Genomic DNA, 15340 nt, shown 5'->3' with positions numbered 1-15340 from the left:
CTCCAACAAAAACAGAAAGTATAAGCCTCATTCATCTTGATAATATCGGTAATGGGCAAATAAATCATGGCTATAAACAAATGGGTTAATTTAAAGACAGGTAAGTGTCTTGGACACAGATATGCAAATAGAATTTTAGTTCTCTTGACTACTGATCAGAAGCAAGATATGGAATAGGCTGATGGAAGAAATTGGAGAATAAATGACTCTACCTGTCCTTGTTGGCTTTGCTTCTGGTATAACTTTAGGCACAGTGGAATCTACCAGGGTTGACTACAGGCAAGCCTGAGGGACTCCCTGCTTGGCCTTCCCTGAAACATAAAGAACTCATCAGTGCCACTTGCATCACCCTCTACCCAGCCATCAGGGAGACTCCTTTTCAGATGGAGGAACATTAGTCCTACACTGTAGCATCTGTTGTGAGATTTAAGGGCTTTATTCATTAAGATCTACAGTGCTTTGTGTAATTCCTAGAAAATGGCAAAACAACCCATTTACATTTCCCATTCCAGCATCATCTTTGGGAAAACCCAAAAAAATTCTCTGTCAAAACAGTGTTCTTTATATTCTAAGATGACCTCTGAACTTGTTTGCTTCAGCCTTTCAGACATTTATTTTTAAAGTTAACATCCTACAAAAATTGCCTTTGTCTGCTATCCCAGAATCACCAAGACAGTTGTCATGATGTCTCCTAAGATTATGGATGACTGGGCAAAACTGGCAAGACTCACTGGCTCTATTTGTGTGACACACAAAAACAAATACAATGCATACACACACAAGTATACACACAGACATAAATATGCACACATACATGCATGTACACACAAAAACATACCATCTTTTACAATATTCCTGATATGTGTGAGGCACTTTAACATATCCTAGCAGGTCCAGCTCTGTGCCTTGTAGGTTTGTGAGGTTTGTCTGCAAAATACCCTAAAATAAAACTTCCTCTTCTGTGTTTCCTGGGTGTGAACACATCTGAGAGCAGCCAAACAACACTCTTTAAAGAAAAGAAACCTGGAAAAGTAAACACGCTTTACAATTTATAAATTTCTCACTAATAGTTTCAAGGTGGAAAAACTACATTTGATGCACTTTTCCAAGTCATTATAAGACTAGCAAGGATGCAGAACGACAGAGACCTCTCCCAACATCTAGAATTATGGAAATTTAGCCAGGCACAGTAGCACACACCCAAAATCTCAGCTACTCTGGAGACAAAGTCAGGAGGACTGAAAATTTGATCACAATTTAGCAATACCCTGTCTCGTACATGATCCTAGATTCAATCTTCATTGTTGAAAACATAGAATTGTGGAAAGTTATATAGAATCTTTGTTCGGTGACTCAGAATGGGGAAAAGGAGATGGGGAGGAAGGAAGAAGGGCATGTAGGGTGATCATTCTATCTTGCCAACTCTCAGTAAGGAATGAGCATTTTCTGTTTATCTCTACTGTATCAGTTTGCTGGGAACATCAGTACATTTCACCCAACTCAAGGAAAGGAGATGCCATCCAGGGAAGCCTGATGGCAGGAAACAGCAGTGTAGAAGAAAGTCCTGTAAGCAACAGAAGAACTATCCAAAACCAGAAACTTAACAACTAACACACACATAAAGGTGGGAAAGTGGACATTAAGAGGAGCCCTAGTGCAGTATCTAGAGATCTTAGACAAAGAATGTGGCAGGAAAATGGTAATTATGAGGACATTAAAACCATTGAAATCTGTAGAAAATTACTAAATATATAATCTGAGAATGGAGTTGTTACGGACTTACTCTGGAATAAAGATAAAGCTTTAATCTGTATTTTTTGACTAAATTGGAAGGACCACATATTTTTAAAAATTATTTATTAGCCCATAATTTCTCCTTAGTAATGACCAGAATACATTCAGGTTCTCTTCCTGTTGTTTATGATCCTATAATTCAACCACACAATATTTGCTGTGGATTTACACTCCATCTGAACACTCATGAGCAGAATTATTGAGTGCCAAGTCAAAACAAGTAAAATTTCTGATTGGTTTAGTAATTCCTTGGTCTAATTTTTCTCCTTAATGAAATGTACAAATGCTTCAAAGCTGTAAAACGTGTCTACTTAGCCAATGCACTTAGTTTTTTAACATCAAAGAGAACCTCTGCCAATATTTATTAACAACAAAGTAGTAAATTTTGTAAATCTTAAATTATTTCTAGAGCGGTACAGTTTTGATGAGTGAAAAAACAAAGGAAGAGAATCTATGCCAAATATTTAGTAATGGTGGAGAAGATCCTCACCTAGACATAAAATAGTTTAAATATTAAAATGTGTCTCTTCTCTCATTGTCATCACTAATGAAAGAAGTTCTTGAAATTACATATTATTTTATAAGGTTTTGGGCTAAATCAAATAAACTTTTCAATTGTATCCATGGCAATAGATCATAAGACCATGTCCTTGTTAATCAGAGTAGTCACTAACACAGTATCTTACCAACTATTTCTCCCAAAATATCCTATAGTTATATATATTTCTCAGTATTTTAGTTGGGTTTCTTCACACTCGGCAAATAGGTGATTCTGGTAGTAATAAATTAGTTTTAAACTAAGAATAATATCCAAATGCTAGAGCACACAATTGGTTCAGTTTTGTCAGTTTTGTGGCAGATATGCATAAAACCTTATAGGGAAAACAGTGCAGTTCCACTCTGACCTGGACAGATGTGAGTCACATCACTTTGATCCATGGCAGGGATTACCTGCTCAGGTGGAACGAAACCAGAAACTTAACCAGCACAACTTCCCACAAAGTTAAAACACTTTCTAAGAAGAAGCATTAATAAACCTTTTTTGGTGCCTCTCTACTTCATCATGGCAAGGTTCTTCTGTACATTAACAAACCTAGATATTTATATTGCCAATGGCTCATGGGTTAAAGCAGAAATAATAGATCTGAAGAGGCCATATATAGCTGCCCCAGACCTCTACCATTTATTTAAATCTATAAAAATTAAGCTAAAACCTGGTTTATTTGAGGCAGATATTGACAGTATTTTTCTCTTTTAAAGATGTTAAGAAAAATCAGTGTAATAAAAAATGACTTTCAGAAAAATGATGTTCCATTATTTTTTAGTAGTGAGTTTCTCTGGTGCTTCAAATATGTATTTGCATCAGTAGGGAAAACCATCCCACTGATGATTGGCAATCCCACAGCTCCTCTCCATCTGACCAGCTTTCACAAGAGGACAACATTTCACGCCTGCAGATGGAGTTTATAGACTGGAGAACCCCTGAGCCACTTAGAACACTACACCCAGGAAGTGGCTGGTGCCAAATACAGTGAGTCCTTCCTTGACTATCTTTTCATATTAAAATGTCATCTTCCAATGAGGCATCCTGTTTTCAATCTTGACATCCAATTCCCAGTGTAAAGGTGTCAAAATTATTGCTTTCACGTTTTCTATTTATTTTTAATTGACATATAAAAATTGTATAGATTTGTGGGATACAATGTGATGTTTTAAGATATGTATGTATTTGTGGAATGATTAAATCAAATTAATTTGCATATCTATTCCCTCACATACTTACCCTTTCAAAAAAATTTTTGGCTTTCACATTTTCATGCATGTTTGAATCTTTTCATAGACACAGCAAGGAGTGAAATGGCAATAGGCGAGGGGAATATCTCCAGTTGGACTTTTTTCCTTTTCCTTCTTTTTTTTTTAATGTCCAGATATTTCAGTGCTCTTTAACAGTAATTAGCATGTAGGGGTTTTTATGGGTTTTTTGTTGTTGTTGTTCTTGTGGTCTTGTTTTGTGTTTTCCAGATGAGCAATCAAAAATGCATACAGATTGAAGTTTGGGTTTTTTGTGTGGCAGCAGATGTCTTTTTATATAACCTTGCATATGGTCTTCTTTAGCTTAATGGTCACAATGTTATACTCTGTCTCTGGAGAAAGAAAAGAAAAATCCATTTCTTGGCCGTAGTTTAATATATGATCACAAATGGGGCAATAAAATTACAGCAAGAGGCCCTCTATCTGCCTGCATGCTTGGTTCACAGAAAGTCAATGGAGGCCTAAGAAGTTTGGCCTTTGTTTTCTGTAGCATTGTTTTTCCAGGGACATTTAGGCTGTGAGGGAGAAGAAATACTGGATGTATTAGCTTATAGGTCACAACTTGTATAGAGAGAGAGAAGGAAAACCTAGGAAAGCAGTAACAAAGCGGGATATACTCATGGGATATCAAAGCAATTGTTAAGGACTGGCAAGTGTGTTTTCTTTTTGAGTTCATTTCACAAAGCTAAGTGAATGGATGAGTGATTATCACTGTCACAAAGAAAGTTTGAATTTAAAATTATATGTTACAGGTATCAAATTACAACATTGATCTTATAATATAAAAGATTGGGATGATTTCAGATTTTGTCTCAATAGTACTGAGCTAGAACTCGGCAGCTGGGAACTGCAAAGAAGTTGCACTCATACTCCTGTCAAAGTCCTTATTTAGCCCATTTCCATGGAAACTGAAATCAGCTCTCTCTCTCTCTCTCTCTCTCTCTCTCTCTCTCACACACACACACACACACACACACACACACACAAACTGTGCAGAGTTTGGGGATGTGCATATGTGTAAGCGTCAAAAGGATAATTTCTACATGGACACTCGTCGTTGAAAACTCTTTAGCAAATGGAAGAAAGGACAATCCAGGCTGACTTCTTTTTTCAGAAACCAAACCTCTAATGTAGATGAAAAATCCAAGTTAAAAAAGTAAGCCAACACTACCAACTACTTGGGGCACTCCGTTTCATAACTCTGTGTTTAATTAATTGAGCTAAGTTGGAAATATTTTATGGTGAGAAGACATCCACAAAAACTAAATTTAGTCTCTTGGATTTTTGCCTGATTTGCTTTACTCTGAAGCATCGGCATTTCTCTAAATAGCCCAGAAAATAAGGGCTAAAGGAAAAGAATAAGTGAATGAATTCATTTCAACTTTTCAACATATACTTGGTTAAGTTTCCATCCTAATGGCAAAATATGTGCATATTCCAGATTTGTGGAGATATTTTATAATATATGATTCTATCCTAGCATCTCCCTAGAAAACAGGCCAACACTCAAGATGCTACCTAAAAAAGGGCACTGACAAAAACTGTAGTAAGGTTGGAAGAAGAACAAACACTGTCCCTCTCCGTGAACCTCCCATGAGGCCATCAGGCAACCTGGGCAGTTTTTGCTAATGGGTACTATTTTATCTCCCATCTCTGTCCCTTTTTCCATGAGAAAAGATGAAAACAGGATCTTTTAAAGAGAATTTTTCACTTTAAAATGTACTGTAAATGATGATTTTGGTCTTAAATTGAGTTCTTTTTGCCACAACTTTCTGCAAAGATTGTGAATGCTGCAACTCATGAAGTATTTAACTTTTGCTAGAACCCAAACCAGGATGAAGAGCTGTATGTTGCAGCTTACAAAGATAGCAGGGCAACAGGGCTTGATCTTAAATACACATTTTTTAAACCTTGCTGGAGCACATTCTCATTTGGCTTCATACCTGCATGGGTAGTGTTATAAAGAGATGAGTCTGTATTCAAAAGTGGGCAGGGAGGACCAACACTTATATTTTTCAAAGGGAAAAAGCATTTAGAATTACAAAATTAATAAAGGGTAAGAATCTGTATTCAAAACCACTGTAGGTGGGAGGCAATGACTTTACTCTGTAAAAGGGATAAGTCATATGTTAAGATTTTTTAAAAATCAAGAGCAAAGAGTGAGGGGTAGGGAAACTAAAATTTCTTAACCTAAGGGATGGCTCCAGATGTCAGGGTCCACTCTCTAGTCAGGAATTACTATCTTGCTTCCAAGGGGTTACACTGAGAACCCCATCTACATGAAATCTTCATTTCATCATCTGTACGAAATCTTCATTTCATCATCTGTACAAAATCTTCATTTCTGTAGAAAGCATCACTGACTCACAAAGACATAAAAAGCAAAAAATTCCTTTGAGTCACACCACTTAAATCACCACATTCAAAGAGATTCATTAAGATGAAGCCCTAAAAGACAATCCAATAAGGACCCACCACGATAGCATAAGCAGAGATATGGACACTAAATCTGCAAAAACGCTGAGTCCCATGAACCAAAGGCCATCAAATAAAGGATCCCAGGCTGTTATATGTGTCTGCGTTTGCATGAATTAAGAAATATAGGGATGGTCTGAAGGCTATTATAACGTCCCTTGGTTTTATAGCCTTCTACTTAGAGGATTTTGAATTCTGTGGAAAAGAAGCTTTAAGTTCCAAGAAACAAAGATTTGCTAGGCTGTCTTTAAAGCCAATTTAAGAACCCACATTTAAATAAAAATTGATGAAAAGTTTTTAAGACAGAAATATAGGATGTTAGCAAAAAGGGACCAATTACTTTTTTACTTGACCTTGGATTACAGGAAAATTACAGAAAAATTACTCAAGAAACCCAAAAACCTGGACATAGTACTAAATGTGTTTAAAAGTTGTTGGCAATGGGCTGGGGATTTAGCTCAGTGGTTCTGCCGCCTGCCTTGCAAGCGCAAGGACCCGAGTTCGATCCCCGGTACCACAAAAAAAGAAAGAAAGAAAAAGTTGTTGGCAATTGATGTTCCATGACTAAAAAGTAAATCTTAGAAAGACCCAATACTACCAGATAATTTCTGTACATATATATACCAAGTATAATGCTTAAACTTGAAATAATTATGGTACTCGGAGATTTGTACCCCAGGATTCCTTTTATGAATGTAAAAAATATCTGGAAGTCCAGCAACATTAGGAAATAGAAATTTGTAATGGATATTTATTTTCAATCTTTCTAGGGTTTGGAAATTTCCTTTCCACTATCAAAAGAAGAGAAAATCATTAAAAGTGAAAATATTTTTATCATCATATTAGGTTGGATGTGTCCCTGTTTCTACAAATGCTCCTCCACACCCCTTATTCTTTTACTGTTTTAGATGTCAAAGGAATCCCCACACAAATTTTGTAATTCTAATTATTTCTGGCTTCCACCAAAAGCTACCTGATGCATCTTCCACATGAATTCTATCACAAAAGTTATGAAATGATGCACCAACATCTAAAGGACACAATTACAAGCTGAAATATTGTGACACACCATGTAATGTCACACAATCAAATGCAGTGTTATTAAATGGACACCTGTCCTATTTTGCATATTTTTTTAAATAAAACACACAACCATAACAAGTAGTGTATGTCCCTTTTGCATTACTTTGATCATGGCAAAGGGAAAACACAAATGCCTCGCAATCTGTTATTGGCATAATAATGAGAGAAATGAGTGTCTCTGGCTGAGTCTTTCCCAGAATCAGACTCAGACAAAAGATGTATGTGTAAGTGATTTATTTAGGATGTGATCCCAAAAGTACCTGCAGGGCAGAGAAAGTGATACAGGGAAGGAAAGGAAGACAATAAGGGATGTGTTAATGAACAGGTTACATCTAGAGGCCCAGTCCCACTGCCAACTTCTTAGAAATGACTACGGAACATGCTTCAGAGTTGTTTCTCCTGAGGAATGAGACAGCTAAGGTATTTAACTTCAACTGCTACCAGATATTAGATGAGAATGTTGTTTTTGTTGTTCTTGTACTGGAGATTGAACCCAGAGCCTTGCCCTGAGTTACATGCCCAGCCCTATTTTTATTTGGAGACAAGGTGTCGCTCACTTAGTTGCCTGAGCTGGGCTAGGACTTGTGATCCTCCTGCCTCAGCCCCTCAGAGTACTGGAAAAATTTCTTATTAACTCCTCATTAATTCACTTTCATCTCCAGTCTTCCTCATCCATGACCTGAAGAAAGGCCCTCAGAAAGAACTTCCAGTAATAGCAACAGATACTGTTGGCACATACTAAAATGGTGAGCACCAAAGGAAATAGGCAAAGAACTAGCAGTGTGTCTGCTGTAATTAGAGATAGCCTTTGAGATATACACAGACACTGAACAGGCTCTTGTTTAGTTCTCTAAGATACCATGGGTATTAGAGAGGCAGGGGCCTAATCCAGAATGAAGGTTGGTAAGTTAAAAATTAGTTCAAATCTCCAACTAAATAAGAGCACCAAGGAAAGACTAAAAGCTGATTAAGAATATTGAAGAACTAAGTCAGTAGGCATGGTAAACATAAACAAAGATCTTGGTCCATATCTTGGTTACTTTTCTCATTGCTGAGACAAAATACCCAACACCTAAAGTTAAAGGAGGAAAGGTTTATTTGGCTCACAGTTTGTAGGGGTTTCAGTCCATAGTGGGCTGGCTCTAAGGCAGAGTGGCATGGCAGAGGGGCATCTCAGAGGAGAAACTTCTGCCTGTCATGGCAGGCAGAAGGCAGCAAAAGCAAGCAAGCACACAAACTATAAGTAACCAGCAGCAAGCCTCTTTCTGTCCCTTATATTGTATGCAGGCTACCAGCCCTGGGGCGGGTATAGCACTCACACCCTTAATCCTAGCCAAAACTAGGCCAAACCAATCAGGAGACTTATTTAATAATCACACACCCTTGATCCTAGCACCACACACTCTAGATCCAGCCACCTCTGAAAAGCATCCCCCATGATTGCATGGGGTCTTTGGGGGGGACATCTAGACACAAGCCATAACAGTCCATCAGACACTTAAGAGGCTAGGTCATTCTGAGGTATGAACAGGCTTAAGTAACCAGATGACTGGAGAAAAGTCAAGGTCTGGTGTCAGAACCAAAAAGAGCTCTAATTATAGGTTTAGCTTTGTGTAATCAAGAAACTTCAAATCCATTAGTGTGCTAATGAACTTTATCAACTGGCTGTCTAGGGAAGAAGAAGTATAACCTGTTCCAAGCTGTTCATGATTTAATAACTGGCTTACAAAATTCCCGAAAATTTAATAATTAGCTCTCACAAAAATGAGCTAGCTCTAGCATACCACAGCCTGTATCTCTCCACCCAATACCCAGCCACTTTTTCAGGTTTGAAGAGCTAATAACTAATCACTAAAACATCCAGTTCCTGGTGTGGGAGGTTATGCCTGTAACCTCTCAGTTTCTGTGTGAGAGGGTGACACCACTGATTTGGGTCTTGGGACTCAATTTTACATGCCCTCTGACTTTCCTTCATTGTTGTCTTCCTCGGAGCCCTTTAAGTGCTTTGAGTCTGGAGTTAAAATTCCAAATTCCGGCAGAAGTGTCTCTGGCTCAGGTTTTGGCACTCCTTTACCCTCACTTGAACATTGTAATCTTTAATGTGTCTCCTCCATTCTGTGTCTAGTCCAGTGACTAATCCAATAATATTTGCTCTATGCATTTATAAGTAAAATCAAACAATAGTTATATCCCAAATCAGAAGAACCTGGAACTGCCATATAAGCTTACGTTAACATACAACTTATTGCATGATAGTCCTATACTCAACCCTCTTGCTGATACCATATTTAATGCAGATTATTGCTATCCCAAATCATGAATAAAATATTGCATATGCAATTCAACATAGAGGCATGTTCAGTTCACACACCAGGCTTCCTCCACACCCAGAGTTCGAGGATCCCTATCTTTCTCCAGCAAATTCTAAGAGAAGTCATTGTTGACCATAGGAAGCTGCCCTATCTTTGTAAGTAATGGCTCAAATAGCTACACACCCTAATTGGCATTTACCAAGACCTTCATATTTTAAAATTATTACTACTTCTCAAGTGATTTATGAGATGTGATCAAAATCTGCTGCTAAGTGCCATCAAGCAGAAAGGCAGGCTTGTCAAAACTTTAGGGTGTCCTCCACTTTATTCACTGGATCTGGCATCGTGCAATTTCTGACTCTTCTCCAACGTCAAAATGACCATGAAAGTTTACATTTTTAGTCAATTCAGGATATCGAGGCAGCGACAACAGTGTAACTAAAGACACTCATGAAAAAGAACTACCAGAACTGCTTCAGAAAGTAGCAAGAATGATAGGATAAGTGTGTTCAAAGCAAGGGGGGAATGTCTTGAGAAAGATTAATGGCAATGTCTTTTGCTGTAATACATTTTAAAACTTTAAGCATTCACTATATTTTTATCACATCTTCTGTGACGCTGAAAACCTGTTTCTTTAACTATTATATTTCTATAACCTGACTGATAGCTGCATAAATTTTATTCTATATTCATAATGGATTGTATTTTAATTTCTTGGTTGTTTCCTCTGTGTTTAAAACAAAACAAAGATCCATTTCAAAGCAAATATCCCCATTTCCCTTTGAAGCAAATATCCCCATTTCCCGCCATTGGATTTAGTCAAAAGAGGCGCGGGTCCTGGGGGTGTGAGTGTGCAGCCTGGGCCTGGGGGCGTGGCCTGGGCCTGGGGGCGTGGCCCAGGTGGGTTTATCTCCCTCCACGGCTCCTCCCCTTGCTCTCTGCTTCCGGTGCACCCTACATGGAGCAGCTCTCCTGCGCTTGCGCACTGTGGACTGCAAAGTGAGCCAAGTAAAACTGTCCTCTCTTCAAAAAAAAAAAAAAAATCCCCATTTCCCTGCTTTTTTCTAGTTATTTTGTTACAGAAATCTAGGAAAGAAATACACAGAGACACAGAATTCGGATAAAATAATAAAATTTCTTCTCGGGAGCAGGCGGGAAAGCCAGAAACTGGTCTGGTCAGTATCGGAGCCCCCTGTTCAGCGTGGTCTTTGATGTGTAAATACAATTCCAGTTCCTATTTACAAGTCACAGACAGGAAATAGGCACATATACATTGTAAATTCACCCTGGCATGGTAACTTTGTTAGGTTAATGAAGTTACTGGTTAAAAAGTCAGATAATTGTCACCTTAAACAAGGAGTTATAGGAAAAGCAAATCTTAAAAGAACACATTACTTATTTTGCTTCTACAACTACCTTAATATTCAATCTATTAAGTTATCTAAAACTTTTCCGTATCAATTTCATAAAGTTAGCGTTAGGTATTTCAGAGCCCCCACAGAGCAAGCCCCCTCCTCTCCTTTCCCTTTGCCCCACTCTGGCCACAAGGAACAGGGAACTTCCACATAGCTAAGGCATGACCTCCCTTTGTTAGTGACTTTCTGCCTAGTTAAAGTCTTTCTGCCCCGCCGGTTTCTGAGTCAGATGTTCCAGTAAGATAGGGGCTTCCCAAAAGCAGTGACTCCATCCCCCCCCCCGAAACCTATTGTTACATACCCCAGCCCCAATTACCCACCCCCCACCAGTGGACTAGTGCTCTCCCTCCTGCAAAATCCCATATAAACCCCCAGTTCAGCCCATACTGTGGCTGATCTCCCTCCTGTGAATCAGTCCCGGCAGACTGCAGACTGCTGCCCCAATAAAGCTTGCTTGAACGTCCGTGTGTGCCCCCCTTCTTCGGCGACCTTTCAGTTAGATCTCTTTTCACCTCAGTAAATCTTCCTAATACCTTGCTGCTCTCTCCGCTTTGAAGGTCACAAATTTGAGTTGAGTTTTTCTGTGCCCATGTTTTATGACAGAGAACTGCTTAATTAAGTCAATTGGAGAATCGGAGTATAAGTCATTTGTACATGACTGCTGTAGAAGTTCTAATATTCAAATGGCATCTCAAGGGAGGCCTGGAGAGGAAGAAACTACCCAGTAGCTTACACTTCATTGTCTTTCTAGTGCTTCTCTTCATCATAGTTGCCCCTTGGCTCTGATCAAGGCTGTGATTTTAAGCTTTTCTGTACAATTTTATACTCTCATCTGAAAAGTAGCAGCAGAAAATAACAGTGTAAATAACAGCAACCTTCCAATGTAGTTCCAACATTTCTTCAAGCGATATTCAAATACAAGTGTAACCAGCTCCCTCCCTTTTGTTGGGTTCTTGTCCTGAGGGTGAAAAAGATTGAGGCCACAGGACGGCAGAACAGGGCAAACAGTGGGGAATGACCAGAGGTGGTTTATTAGAAGGTCCTCACTAGACAAGGAGGCAAGAGGATGCCAAGGAAGCACCGGGATTTAGAAGCTTATATACGACTTGGAGAGGGCAGACAAAAGGGGCAGAGGAGGTGCAAAACTACAAGTTTCTTGCTGTTTGTTGCTGCCACTTGCCAGGCCTCCCATGGCCAGTGGATTTCATCAGTTCTTTACCTTTTGTAGCTCCAACTTCCCTTGAGGTTTATCTCACCTTGCCTGTAGTTTACTCCAGTTTCTTTAATTTGTTCAAGCCTTTGTCCTTTGTTCCTTTATTTTTTGGTCTCAGAAGCATATCCTTACTGTTACCTGGCAGATTTTCCTTTGGAAAAAATGGTGATTTGTACAATATTTTATTTTCTAGCATAGTACTGTGAGATCAAAGTAACTCCATTTTGCTTATGTGAGACCAGAATGACTCCATTTTGCCCAAAATGGAGTAGTCTCCTTTGTCCTCTCACATTAATGATTAAAATGTGCTTGATCTAGGACAAAAGACACAATCTGTAACACAAGATTCCTAAGTTTATTACTCAGCCATCTGTTTACCCAGGAAATGAACATCCTGGGCCCACTATCTGTAGGAACAATCTGTCAATGAGCTGACTGTCAGTACTGGGTGGTCGTGACCATTAGTCACCGTGTCTGCTGACCATCAATACGTGACAGTCGCCCACTAACCTTTGTCCTTCTTTTCTTTTGTAAAACCTATACGTAATCACCCCTTACCCCTGATGAGTTCACCCAATCAGAAATGTACACTTCATGCATGTTAAGCGCTGACCAATCATTGTAATTGCTAAGTGGAAAATCTCCAAACCTTGCTGTAACCTCTATAAAAACCCCGCTAATTTGGAACTCGGGGCTCTCAATCTCGATCCGCTGTGTTGGTGACAATTGAGAGTCCCTGCTTAAGCTTGAATAAATGACCCTCATGTGCTTACATCGGAAACGGCCTCCTGGTGGTCTTTGGGACTTCGCAATCTGGGCACAACAGTACATCCTATCCTTCTGTCCATAGCAGCCATATGGTACTTCTCATTAGCTAAATAAATAATCAGACAGAAAAAATGGCCACTGAACAAGTAGGAATACTACTTGATATATTTTTCCCAGGTACGCACTAGATTCTAGGTAACAAAAATGTGTCATCCTTAACATTACTCAATATCTTAAATCCCAAGGCCACATGTCTAAACCTGAAAACTCAGATGAGTTTCAGAACAATAATAGGGTTTAAGATGGCTACCTGCCTGTGTTAGTTACTTTTCTCTCACTGCTGAGACAAAATACCCAACACCCAAAGTTAAAGGGGAAAGGGTTTATTTGGCTTACAATTCATAGAGGTTTCAGTCCATATTCAGCTGGCTCTGAGGCTGGGATGGCAAACAAGCATCGCAGAGGAGAAACAACATGGCGAGGACAAGGTAGCAAAGGTAACAAGAGAGTTTACCAGCATCTTTCTGCCCCTTTTATCTTATTCAGACTACCGGGATTATGGCAGTGCCAAGCCATTCACTCACATATAGTGGTCTAGTAATCATACGCCCTTAACCCCAGCATCTCTGAAAAAGAAAGTCCCACCTCATATGCATGAGGCTTTGGGGGAACATCTAAACACAAACCATAACACTGCCACTTATCAATCACTATGGGATGTGGGTACCTCCAAGATAAGATCAGAGATGAGAGTGGAAATGAAAAGAGTGGAGTGCCTAATCTATATTTAAGTAAACTTCATTTCCTTAACACCATTTTTTTTTTCTTATAAGGGGCTTGGTAGTTTGAAGTTATCATTTCTAACTACCCTAGAATTTGTTAATGCTGAAGTATAATTCTTTCTAAAAGAATCACATTATAAAAAGATGGATTTTTTTCTGTTGCAATCTTACTGATTTATATTATCATCTCAGAAAATTTTTCTTAATTTTAAATCAATATTCAATTAAGTTAATCTTAGATTTAAATTGTTCTGCCCACCAATCTTTTGACTAATGATTGCCAAACAAATTCCTTAATGCAGGGAATTGCAGGGAAACTGCAATTTCAAAAAACCCCTGGTTAAATGATATCACAATATCAATCACTGTGAAAGAAAGGTTTAATATGCAATGTTATTTCCTCAATTGAGAAACAGAAAAAATACTGGGTTAATCTGATTACAAATCTTATGTACTGAATTGGCCCATGTAGAAAAGCATTTCTAGCTGGGGATGTAGCTGGGTGGCGCTGCGCCTGCCTCATAACCACAAGGTCCTGAAGTTGATCCTGGTACCAGAAAAAAAAAGAGCATTTCTAGCACAGTAGTTTTGGAATGAACTTGATTATTAGCTGTTGTATACAAATCACAATGTCCTTTTACTATCTGTTATCAATTCCTCTTCAACTCCTTGCATCTATTCACCTATCAAATAGTCCAACCTCCTATACAAAGTCATCTAAATTCTCCTCAAGTCACCTACCAAAGAAAACAGAGGAATCTCAGGATTTATGAAATAACTAGGGAAAGCAGTGGGGAATTGGGTAGGATTTAAATATTTCCCTCACCTATACTGGCTTCTAATTCATTACCAAGATAAAAAATTCCTTCAGGTGATGAAAAATGACAAAGAATTCTCTGAAATCAAAGAAATCTTGATAGCCCATGGAAAAGAGTATTTGTAACTAATCGGAAATGATTCAAGTTTTAGCTCACTATTTGCAGTAATGTTATCTTTTAGGTCTGACACCATTCATGGTACATTTGTGTATAATCATTTAGTGTAAGGAAAGAAATTAAAATAAATAATTTAGAACAAAGGAATCATTAAGAATTTTATTTATATTTTGCATTAGTATTTTTGCTGCATTTTGTGAGTAGTTTATCTTATAAACAAGTAAATTTATTAAAACTTCAAATCACACAGAGATTTTATGAATACCCTATATATTAATATTAAGTCTCAATTAAAACTGTTCTTACATCTATCCTACTGGTTCTACAAAAATGGATTACATTAATTACAGTATTAACTTAGAAACCTATTATAGAGGGGGGTTTTTTTGAAAATAGATACTAAGCAAACTATTTTATTTCAGACCAAGTATTTGCCTTACACTGTAGTAGGCATGAATTGTGATAGGACCTATGGTGTAGCCAAGAGGATGTGAAGGGTAACTCAGAACCCGCTTCCCCAAGAGAAACACAATCATCTTACTGGCAACAAGTATGTACGATCACCTTTGTATAGGAGTGGACAGTGTGTTATTTTGTGTTATTTGTTCTTGACCAATTTTACAGAAAGTAGAAGTTACTTGACACACACTTATTCTGCTATGATAAGTGTATAGTACAACTGACACTGAAAGATACAGAGTGCAGTGCAGCTTAGAAAGAAACTAGAGAGGATAAGGAAGTTTCAAAATAT

Source organism: Heterocephalus glaber, unplaced genomic scaffold, assembly GCF_053883595.1.
Source record: "Heterocephalus glaber isolate CG9 unplaced genomic scaffold, H.glaber_assembly_v1.0 deba00001594, whole genome shotgun sequence".
In the NCBI taxonomy this organism is placed as follows: Eukaryota; Metazoa; Chordata; class Mammalia; order Rodentia; family Bathyergidae; genus Heterocephalus; species Heterocephalus glaber.
Note: the sequence above shows the minus strand (reverse complement) of the source record.